At 40.1% G+C, this 10,335-nt stretch overlaps 1 protein-coding gene across 3 annotated transcripts in view; it reads right to left on the reverse strand.

Moving 5' to 3' along the window:
* raraa (retinoic acid receptor, alpha a) overlaps positions 1-10,335 on the reverse strand; it is a 296,464-nt gene that overhangs the window by 237,107 nt on the left and 49,022 nt on the right. For 2 of the 3 annotated variants that reach the window (XM_024284346.2, XM_036217293.1), the window contains exon 1: positions 4,325-4,891. The exons of the other annotated variant lie outside the window; for it this stretch is intronic. The gene's annotated coding sequence lies outside the window, so the exon portion shown is untranslated. Of the gene's footprint in view, positions 1-4,324; positions 4,892-10,335 lie in introns of those variants that run through there. 3 annotated transcript variants of the gene reach the window in all.

Here is a 10,335-nt window from a genome sequence, read left to right on the forward strand (position 1 = left end):
CCCTCGAGGCCTGGATTTGAATACCCCTGCTCTAGAGTATAAGTCGCAGGAGAAAAGATTTAAAGCATAATAAAGAACAAAAAAATCATGCAAAAGTTGCACTTTTGGGAGAAAGAAGCAACACTTCTAAACAACTCCGCCACACCTAGGGTATTGATGTATTTACACCTAACACCATTCCCGCATTTAATTTGCTGCTCGATGCTCGTCTAACCCTTTTTTCTATCTTCTGGGGTCCAGATGACCCCAACCTTTCACTGCAGTGTTATCCCTCCTAAGACATAAGTAGACAAAGGTGAATAGGAATTTCATGTCTGCCCAACACATTCTCACTCTCAACTCATCACATGTTGACATATGACTAAGGACTCCTCCGCGTCACTTTTTGATGTTTCGGGTGTCCCCAATGCATTGTTTTTTAACATGCTGGCTGTTCCCATAACATCACGGGTCCTCAACCTCCATGCCATGAACTGGAACGGTCCAGTACTGGGATGCAACAGTACCCTAACCCAGTACCGATACCCTAACCCAATACCAGTTCATGTATGGCCCCAGTTTGTGTCCGGTACCAAATCTGGTACTGGTCTGGGTCCAGTACCGCATCTAGTACCGCATCCGGTACTGGGTTATTGTTGGGTGCCAGTACCGCCCGCTTCCAGAGGACCAGCATACAGTACTGTGTACCAAGGATTGTGGACCTTTGATTTTACAAGCAGCTGGGAAGTCAAGAAACAACGAGTTGGGGACACCCAAAGTGTCAAAAAGTGACATGGAGGGGTCCTTAACCAAACGTCAATATGTGACGGGTTGGAACTGAGAATGTGTTGGTCTGCCATAGACATCAGTGAAAGTTTAGAGCGCTGTCTTGTGGGTTCCAGATGACCCCTCAAGTGTGTTCTGAAACTTTACGCTCCAGACAAGTGTGGGAGGAGCAACCGTTAAAAGTTTTTACCCTTATGACTATACATGCATATTTAAGTTTCAATGAATTGAAGACAAATAAAATTGATAGATCAGGTTTATTTATTTTAATGAACTCAACAAAAGCATTAGTAAACACGCCTCCACTCCATGTCTGGGTTCATGAGATAAGTAAGTAATTTTTTTTATTTTTTTTTCAGAGAGGTTCACTGTCTACTGCAGGTGCTGCGTCTGAATGGCGGCCGCTTTCAGCGGTACTTCTGTTTCTGTGTGATCCAGTTTGATGACTTGCTGTCCAGCATTAGTCCAAGGAGGGAAAACATAAAAAAGAAGAAAAAAAAAAGAGGGTGTTTTTTTGTATTGTCTCAATACAAAGAAGAAAAATATCCTAGGGTGTATTCAGACGGGACATATTTGGTCCACTTAAAATGAACCAGAGTTAATTTACCCCGATAATCCAGAACAAAGTTTCAGTCTGAATACGAGCAAGCAGACCAGGAACCTTTCTTAGACCCATCTTTTCAGGTGGACTTGGTTAATGACTTGTTGTTTTTGCATGACCTTTTTAAAGTTATAAAACCAAAGCTGTTATGTATTTTTGAGCGCTAGCTGCTCCCCACTTTTGTAGCCGAATGGCGACTACTGATGACATCATTGAGCAGGAGTAACGTTTGAATGTGATATTTTACCATAACTCTTTGTTTGGAGAGCTAAATGTGGCAGTGGGGGAAGAATTTGGATTCGACTACAGACTTTTTGAAGAAAACAATCATATTCTCCTCCACCTTTGTTTCAGTCGACGCTTCTTCTTCTACGTTGCTGTCAGTAGCAAATACTAATACACACACCTACAGCGCCCTCTAGCGGCTATCAGTGAAAAAACAATGAATATATGAGCCTATATATTTTCCAAAAATCTTATATAAGTCACACCCCTGACCAAACTACACAACCTGTTCTCAGAAATGCAATTCTGAGATTAATTTCCTTTATATGTGTCCTCCATCATGATAAAAAATGTCAGAAAAACATGCTAAAAAACACCAAGAACCCAATTTTCATCAGAGTGGGTCTTTAAGCTCCACCATCCCAACATTGCAGCGGCTCCGCTCTCCCTTCCAAATCAAATAAATACAAAATAATAAATCCCACTCAGCCTCGGCTACACTCTCCTGATATTGGCTTCCACCCTTTTTCTCTCCCACTTTTCCCACACTAGCTCCAGTCCCTGAGGCAAAGACTACGTCATTGGGCACCACAGAAAAAAACACTTTAATATCCCAATTTATTTCTACTTATTCTTGCAGACTCTTTAGTTTGGGTCAAGGGTGGCTTTACTGGTTGAAAGTCTAGATTAATGGCTCACTGTACTCTATGTGTAGAAGTATTTCTCTGTTATTTTCATGCTCATATTCTATTTTTTTTCCCGTAGTAAAACACTGATTACATCAAAACCGATTCTCAAAAACCGAACACACTCCTACACAGTTTTTCCTGTTTAGAATGTGGCTGCTTCAGCTTTAAGTGCTTCCTAATTCAAAAAGATAGCTGTCATAGCAGTGACAGCACGTGGGTGGGACAGCGCAGGAACGGGGAGAGGTGTTTACCATTAAATAAGCGTTGGGTGGCATCTCCAGAGCGCGCTGCCATTGTGAGGAGCATGCCTCATCTGTCAGCGCCTGATGAGTTTGTGCCGCGCGGCCACAGTCTTGTGAGTCAGCCCTGCTCGTCAGCTAAAGGGCTGCAAGCCGGCTGCTGTGGCAACAGACCACCACAGATCCAAACCACGAGGCACTCTGCAGACGTCTTCACAGAAATCCAGGTCCAAACATACCCAAAAGCATATCTCTTCAATCTTGAGGTGTTTCCTGTTTGCCTTTTAATGGAGCAAAACATCCACCGAGCTGCAAATTACATCATAAATGCAGAGAAAAACATAGTGCAGCACAAATATAGGTCACCGAAAAGACTCGACAGATGATTCTAGTGTCACAAAATGACTCAGACGCTGAACAATTGGATCGTGCACAGAAATCCAAACAACTTTTTTCAGATATTCCACAGGCGACCCGTCCCAAATAGAACTCTGCAGAGGTTCGTGACTCACCTCTGCAGCACAGACAAACAGAAACACCTTTTTTTATGCTCGACTTTACAATCTCAAGAGGAGGGACGCGATGAGGAGGTGGGGGCACCGGCAAGGTGTCAATGTGTCACAATCTCCGCTCCGATGATGCGTTTGGTGTACCATGTGAAACTGCGGCATGCGAGGCCTGCGACTAGCACCGTAAGACGAAAAACCAACTTCCTGCAGAAGCTTGCCAGCGTTGACAGAAAACACCCGTGCTACCGCCTTTAAAAAAAAAAACGTTTGTTGAAAGTACGCGTCAAACAATACATAAAAAAACATCATATTTGTGTCCTGTCCTTGCCAATTGGGGGCAAGGGCACAGCATTTAGCTGTGAATAACACTTGCAGAGGAGGTGACAGGGTGGGAAAACCCTCAACCTACTGGGTGACACTTTTTTTTTTATTTAATGCTCAGAGTCTCACAGGTTGTCAGGGAAAAGGTCTCGTACCCTCCAAAAAATCAATTTGTCCTTTGCACCTGACAAAACAAAACAGATAAAATCATCATAAATCTGCATCTTCATTAAGAGGCGTTCACGCAAAGTAGGAGTTACAGATTAGAGTTAAGATTTCCTATGCTCCAGGGTCCTGGCATTTTAATTAGACGAGATGAAAAGGCGTGGAACAGCCACATTTTCCCCGTCAGGACATCATCAGCGGTGTTAATGAATTTAATAAATTAGGGGTTCGTGCCAGCTTGCCCCGGCTACGTTTCATCGGCTTGCAGTGTGACAGGAGACAGCGTGTTTGTCGCGGGTCATTAAGTTTCCAGCTCGTGACGGCGGATGGAGGACGTTGTTCACTCGTGGAAAGTTAACATGTCCAGGGATTTTATTTTATTTTTTTACGGATTTTCGTGAACGCACCACGTCAACAATCAAAATATATTTCCGCTGTACCCAAACGCACCAACTCCTAATGTTTTGAATTTTCCAAAGTGAAACTAGATATCAGCTTATGTGTGTTTACATTTTACAAGCACGAAGAAGAAAAAACCGTTAGCTTAGTATGCTAGTTTTAGCCTTTTCGCTGTTATTTTTGAGCGTTACGGCATTAAAAATCAGGTTTACGGCAGGTTATTGAGTTCATATCTGATAAATGAAGATGACAGCACTGTCACGCGCGCGCGCTATATGTGTGATGCGTTCAAAATCAGTCAGGTGAAAGGACTACTTTTTCACGTAACACCCCGCTCGCCCTCTCCGGAGCAGAACACCTGCCGTCAGGTGTTTGACAGACGGTCAATGACAAGTGCATGCAGGGCAATACCTGGGACCTGTTGACTCCTCCTCCCGCTCCCCTCAGATCGCTGGTGGAAGTTTGGTCGCGCGGCTGTCCTCTCAAACCGCGGCTGTCTCTTTTGAAACTTTTCTGTCGGCTCCTTCAAAGACCTCCACGCGGCGCCGCTCGCGAGTGTCGGTTGAATAGTATTTGTCCCGCACAAACCGTGGGTGAAGGGGCGGCGTGTCGCCTTCACGGTGGTGGCAAGTTTGTCTCGGCTTTCGGAAAAGCAACCATTGCAGTCACGTTTGTGCTGGGAGCTCCTGCACTGACCACGCCCCCATCTCCTTATATGGAAAGCTGGTCCTCATCAGAGGACGTCCTGCGCTCTCCAGATGTGCGCTCTCCTCTCTGCTGGATTACAGCGGGAATGGCGCACCATTTGTTGAGTTGCATTTTTAATGCGCTTCCCTGCAGTTTATTCACGCTTCACTGGAATGCATCCAACAGTCTGTGACGTTTTCTGGTTTGGGGGCAAACATGAATTATTAGTTGTTAAGGTGGGAAAAGGAAATCTTTGATCCTAGAATATTTAAATATTTTTATTGTTAATGTGCAGAAATCAATAAATTAATCAAAGAAGCGAAAATGGATGCGAGTGGGATAAATAAGACAACAAAAACAAACCATTATAAAATTAAAAAAAAAAATTTAAATTAATTGAGTTAAGTTATTAATAAAAAATAATTAATTTAAAATTGAATAAAATAAAATAAAAAAATGATATAAAATACAATAAATACAGTAATTAAATTGGAATAAATATAATAAAAATAAGAAAAAGTGTAAAATAAAATAAACAATTTACTATAAAAATTAAATTAAGTTAAATTATTAATAAAATAAAACAATAATACATTGAATTTAAACGGAATAGAATAAAATAAAAAAATAGAAAAAAATAAATAAAATGAAAATCAGAACTAAAAATTAATTAAATAAAAAAATAATAAATTAAATTAATTTAATTAAATTAAATACAATTATATTAGCTACAGGACCAGGTTGTGCCCCACGTGTGTCCAACAGTAGCCAGGATACATGGATAAAAAATTTAAAAAACCATTTCAATTTAAATTATGTCAAATTACTTCATTTAAATAAATAAAACATTAAAATATGCATCCAATAGCCAAAGCATCCCGAGCCTTGATAACTCTTAAGAGGATTTCCCACATTCAATATAATATTTTAGTTAAAATAAAAAAAGATTGAATAAGGTTTTTAAATATAAAATTGCATTTGTGGATATGAACGAATCTGGTGAGTGTTTCTTCCAGTGATAAACATATTCAAAAAATAAATAATAATTTAAACATTTTATATACTGCCAAATTTTATTTTAGATTAAATAAGTTTATTATAAAGATAAATAAGAAATCCACAAATAAAAGCTGGTCAAATATAATTTTCAAATAAATGCTCTCAAATAAAATTCTAAAACCAATATTTTCTCATTTTTTTTCTAAATGTTTTTTTAACATAAATTTTTAATCAGTCAGACCGTCCTATCATTGCGTGACCAGTCCTGCACGTCCTGCTGTGAAAAAGCTGTTCAAACGTCTCCCATCACTGGTTGCTCTGCAGCCTTTAGTCACTTAACAAAGAGGAACGCTGCACCTGATCACAATAGGAGCTGCAGCACTGTCAGGAGCATTAAGGCAAAGTCGTGCATTTCACTGAAAGACGCCCAACTGTGCACGTTTTTTATCCTCTTTTCCTGAAATACATATATTCCTCCTGCTATTGGAGCTCTGATATGGTTCTCCACATTGCTTCCCACAGTTCTTTTTTATAGGTTGGGAATACAGTTATAAACTTCTAGGATGATCAAGTTCCTATGAAGAAACTAGCTCAGTGGTCTTGAGGTGGAGTGTCCACCCACAAACTGGATGGTTTTGAGTTCAATTCCATGGCTGAGCCATTCCAAAGCCTCTGAAGATGGAACCAGTGCCTCCTTACTTTCTAAACATTAACAAAAAATCTAAATAATTGGAATTGAATACTTTAAAGATTTAGTTTTTCTTTTTTAGTGTTTTTAATTTGTAATCATGAAATTGGATTTATAAGATTCTTTTTACAAGTGTATAAATCAATATTATTATAGCCCATTTTAGAGTAGCACAGGCAAAAGTTTTTAATTATTTTTTTGTTTTCAAATTAAGTAATTAAAATGGTTTAATTATTTTGTATTCATGTGTGAATTTTATAAAAATTAACATGACAAAAGATTAATGAGCCAAGAAATTATAAAATGTTTCTTTAAAATAAACATTTTTTTTATTGAAAATCATAAAGGGCATATTTTTTTCTGCAGTTTGAATCCATACTGTAAGCTAGCAGGAAGGAGTGTAAACAGAGAGCTCTCAATAACGAGGAGGGGAAGAGGGGGCGGAGTTGCTCCACATGAATTGCCCCGCCCACAACTCCAATTTCTATTGAACTACTGCAGATCTACAGAAAAGATGTCCTTAAGTTTTAATTAAATGATTTTAGCTCAATAATGGATAATCGTTATTATTAGATTCATATATTTTTTAATAGATCAAAAGATGATCAGAGTGAGATTTTAAGATAAAAATGTAGCTGAACATTTCATAGTGCAATATGTAAAATTTTTTACTATATATTTTGAATTCATGCAGGTAAAATATGAGCTTAGCTGATTATATTTTCCCTTCTTTTTTTATTTTTTGATGAATTCTAAAGTTAAATCTATTGGCTTTAAGGTCCAAAACTGAAGCTTTTGCTTTATGAAAAGAATTAAAGTTTTTTTCTGTCTCTCAGACAAACAGTTTTCAAAAAACTGGTAGAAATATGTTCAAACGATGGGACAAAAGGCCGTAAGACAGACAGTTCCTGGCATATTTTGTCTTCATGATTCCCTCACGCTTGTGTTTCATCTTTTCTGGAGAACTGTGACACCACCGCAGAGAGACTGAGTGCATCAGTATCCTCCTTGTCTCCTCTTCTGCCTTCAAGGCTTTCTCATATGAAAGCCATATGTGACACTAAACTGTGTCACTTGTCACCATCGCCACACAAGTGAGACGTGCAGAGCTGAGGGAGCTGGTTGTGACATGGGACACACAGGCATGCAAGCAAATACGAACTGAAGGAGTCGTGCTTAAAGAAAATAAAAAAAAAAATAGTGAAAATAGCTGCTGTCATGAGAGAATCGTGGATGGAGTTGTTCCACTGCCTTCTGACAGGTGAAACCCAGGCCTGGCATGCCTACCACATGTGTTCATGCAAACTGGATGGACTCAACCCCTTTCACTCAACTGCTGTGTAGAGATTTGTATCGTGAGGCACAGAGTTTCCTCTGCACATTTCTAGGGTGGATAGAAAGGTCTCTTGGGTCTCTTAAGCCCAGCTGCATCCTCTGCTTGTAGCCAGGTTTACGCTGGAAGTTACTGGTGTTGAATCTTAACTGCTCAGCAGTTTACTATAGTATAACTCTGCTCTGCAGAGCACGGACTGCAGTGCAACATGTACTGTATAGCAATGAGGACATGTCAAACACAAAGAGGAGCCGAGAAATGCATGTTCTGTTTAACGCTCTGACCCGACTGAGTGCTGCAGAACCGGCTAAATCTCTGCTCGGGAGGCACATGTATCAGCTTTGTATCCGGCCACTGCTGAGACACGAGAAATCAGAGTTTGGACGTGGTTCAGCGATCCAAAAATTCTAATGCTGCTTTCAATATTTTCACATTCTCAACAAAAGCTGGGGAGGATTAAGTAAATTATGCAAAAGCAGCCGTTCATGCTTCTGATGTGCAGAGTGTTTGCCACAGACCAGTGCTGCCTCATGTTGGAAACCTCCAACCGGGACGTAATTCGTTGCGTAAACAGATATTTATGAAATACAGACTGTTATTTAACTGGATCAACAATCAACAGAATGACAACCTAAAGCGCATGTGTCAAAGTCGAGGCCCGGACTCATACTGATTGTGTTTGTTGATATCGAAGCCATTCTCAGAGGTACACGATGAACGATAAAAATGTTTGATTGGGTGTTTTTGTGAATACGCTACTAGAGCTAATGTATAGCGCTGTCAGACTGTTTTTTTTAAACAAGTGACTATCAAGGTTGACATAGTCACAGTGACATTTATTTTAGTGATATAAGTCTGTTTTTTGTTGCAAGCAAGGTTGGAAGTTACAGGAACTGTGACTATGCTAACACGGCTAACATGACTAGAAAGTAGCATTGGGGTGTCCAAATACAGGCCTTGAGGGTCCTATTGGTTTTCCAAAAATCCTGCCTTATCTGCTGCTGATTACCTGTGATGAAGAGGCAGAGGCATTTGGATGCATGTGCAAACGTGGATTTTAATAGCGAGAGAAAAAGGCAGAGATGCAGTCAAAGCAGACTAAGGTCAAAAGCTAGGAGCAAGGCAGAATAACGAGGAAAACAGGTGAGGAACGAGAGTAAATGCTCAGAATGTCTTCAAGGCAAAACAAGACTTCGCACTAAAGAAGTGGCTGAGATGGGTTTAAATGCTAGATAGCTATGATGATGATAGAAACCAGCTGTGCAGACAGGAAACCGTGGCAGTGGCTGATGGGAGTTGTAGTGAGGAGACGGTAGGGTTAGAACTCTGGCGAGGGCTCCCTCTGGTGGTCGGAGGTAGCTGATGGGTGTAGTGTGTTTCAAACAAGTTCTAGAGTTCGTAAAGTCTCACTGTTGTATGTCTGACTGTTTTGTCTCGCTTAATGCAAGTTATAGTTGGGTATGTCATTTATAAGTTCATTAGTAGATCTGGTGTGTCTGATAGTGCGGAAATAGTTCAATCCTATGGGTGACTTGAGAGATTATTGGTCCATCCCTTTGATTTGTCCGAGTTGATGAGACGCTTTGCAACTTTTTAAAAATGATTGCACTTCTTGGCATTTCAACTTTCCTGTGTTACTTTGTGGTTTGAAGGTGCTCTGCAATCAGCTGAAAGGTATATCTGCAGAGTTAACCTGCAAGTGAACCAAGACCCTTGCTTGCACGGTTAATGTGGTTTTCAGGCTTTTCTGGTCCGCACCAGAGCTTTTTACACCTGCCAAATCAAACATATCTGGTGTGGACCAATCCGGTTAGTGTAAAAGACCCATTATAGCAGCAGGATTGGCAGTAGTCAATGCAGCAACCTAATAGGGAGGATTTCAAGACCTTCGGGTTTCAGTTTCTTGAAAATTATCAACATTTTTTACTTTATTTAGAGTTTATATCTATGATGATGTTACTTTGAGGTGGCCATTAACTAAATAACATGCTTTGTTTTTTCATAACTATTGTCTTCTATCAAATAGTAGAACAAACAAATGCTAGAAATCATTTGACGTGTTGTCTAATATTTGCTTTGAGTCTGCTTTTAGCTTCTGCGAGAAAATGGTTTTTGGGAGCTGCCACGTGCCAGTTCCTCACTTCAATGACCCAATTTTTCGTCCTGCATAGAGGAATGACAGAGAAATTGTTACTATAAGACTCTTCAAGAAGAGTTTCAAGGCCACTTTGGTAGAATTAATCATAGATTTTCTATTGATATGTCACAATAGGCTTTGGGGTTCATTGTGCTTCACTGGTTAAGACCAGCTCCTTGACAAGAAACCTGTAAGTGTGCCAGGACGGGTGCGCTGAAAGACCACATAGATTTAATGCATGGTGCCAGACTGTGAAGAAAAGTGTGTGGTGGGGGGGCGGGAGGGTGTGTAGAGATGGTTATCAGTTGGATGGAAACAGTTAACTGGGTCTCAAAGTCTGTTTTGGCTGTTAAGAGACCGCTTTCTCTCGGAACTTGTTCAAACAACATGCCACCAACATGGGACGACTTTGCACACGCTTGGCCAAATGTTGCAACCCCCCCTTAAAAAGAAAAGCATAGCGAACCCACCCACATTGCTACCTATAAGTCAGTGAGGAAAATCTTCAGTTTAATTTTCTCTCTCATTTTTCCTCCACTGGTAAAACAGAAAAAAAAATCTTTTTTTTTTTTTTTTTT

This window comes from Oryzias melastigma, linkage group LG19 (assembly GCF_002922805.2).
Source record: "Oryzias melastigma strain HK-1 linkage group LG19, ASM292280v2, whole genome shotgun sequence".
In the NCBI taxonomy this organism is placed as follows: Eukaryota; Metazoa; Chordata; class Actinopteri; order Beloniformes; family Adrianichthyidae; genus Oryzias; species Oryzias melastigma.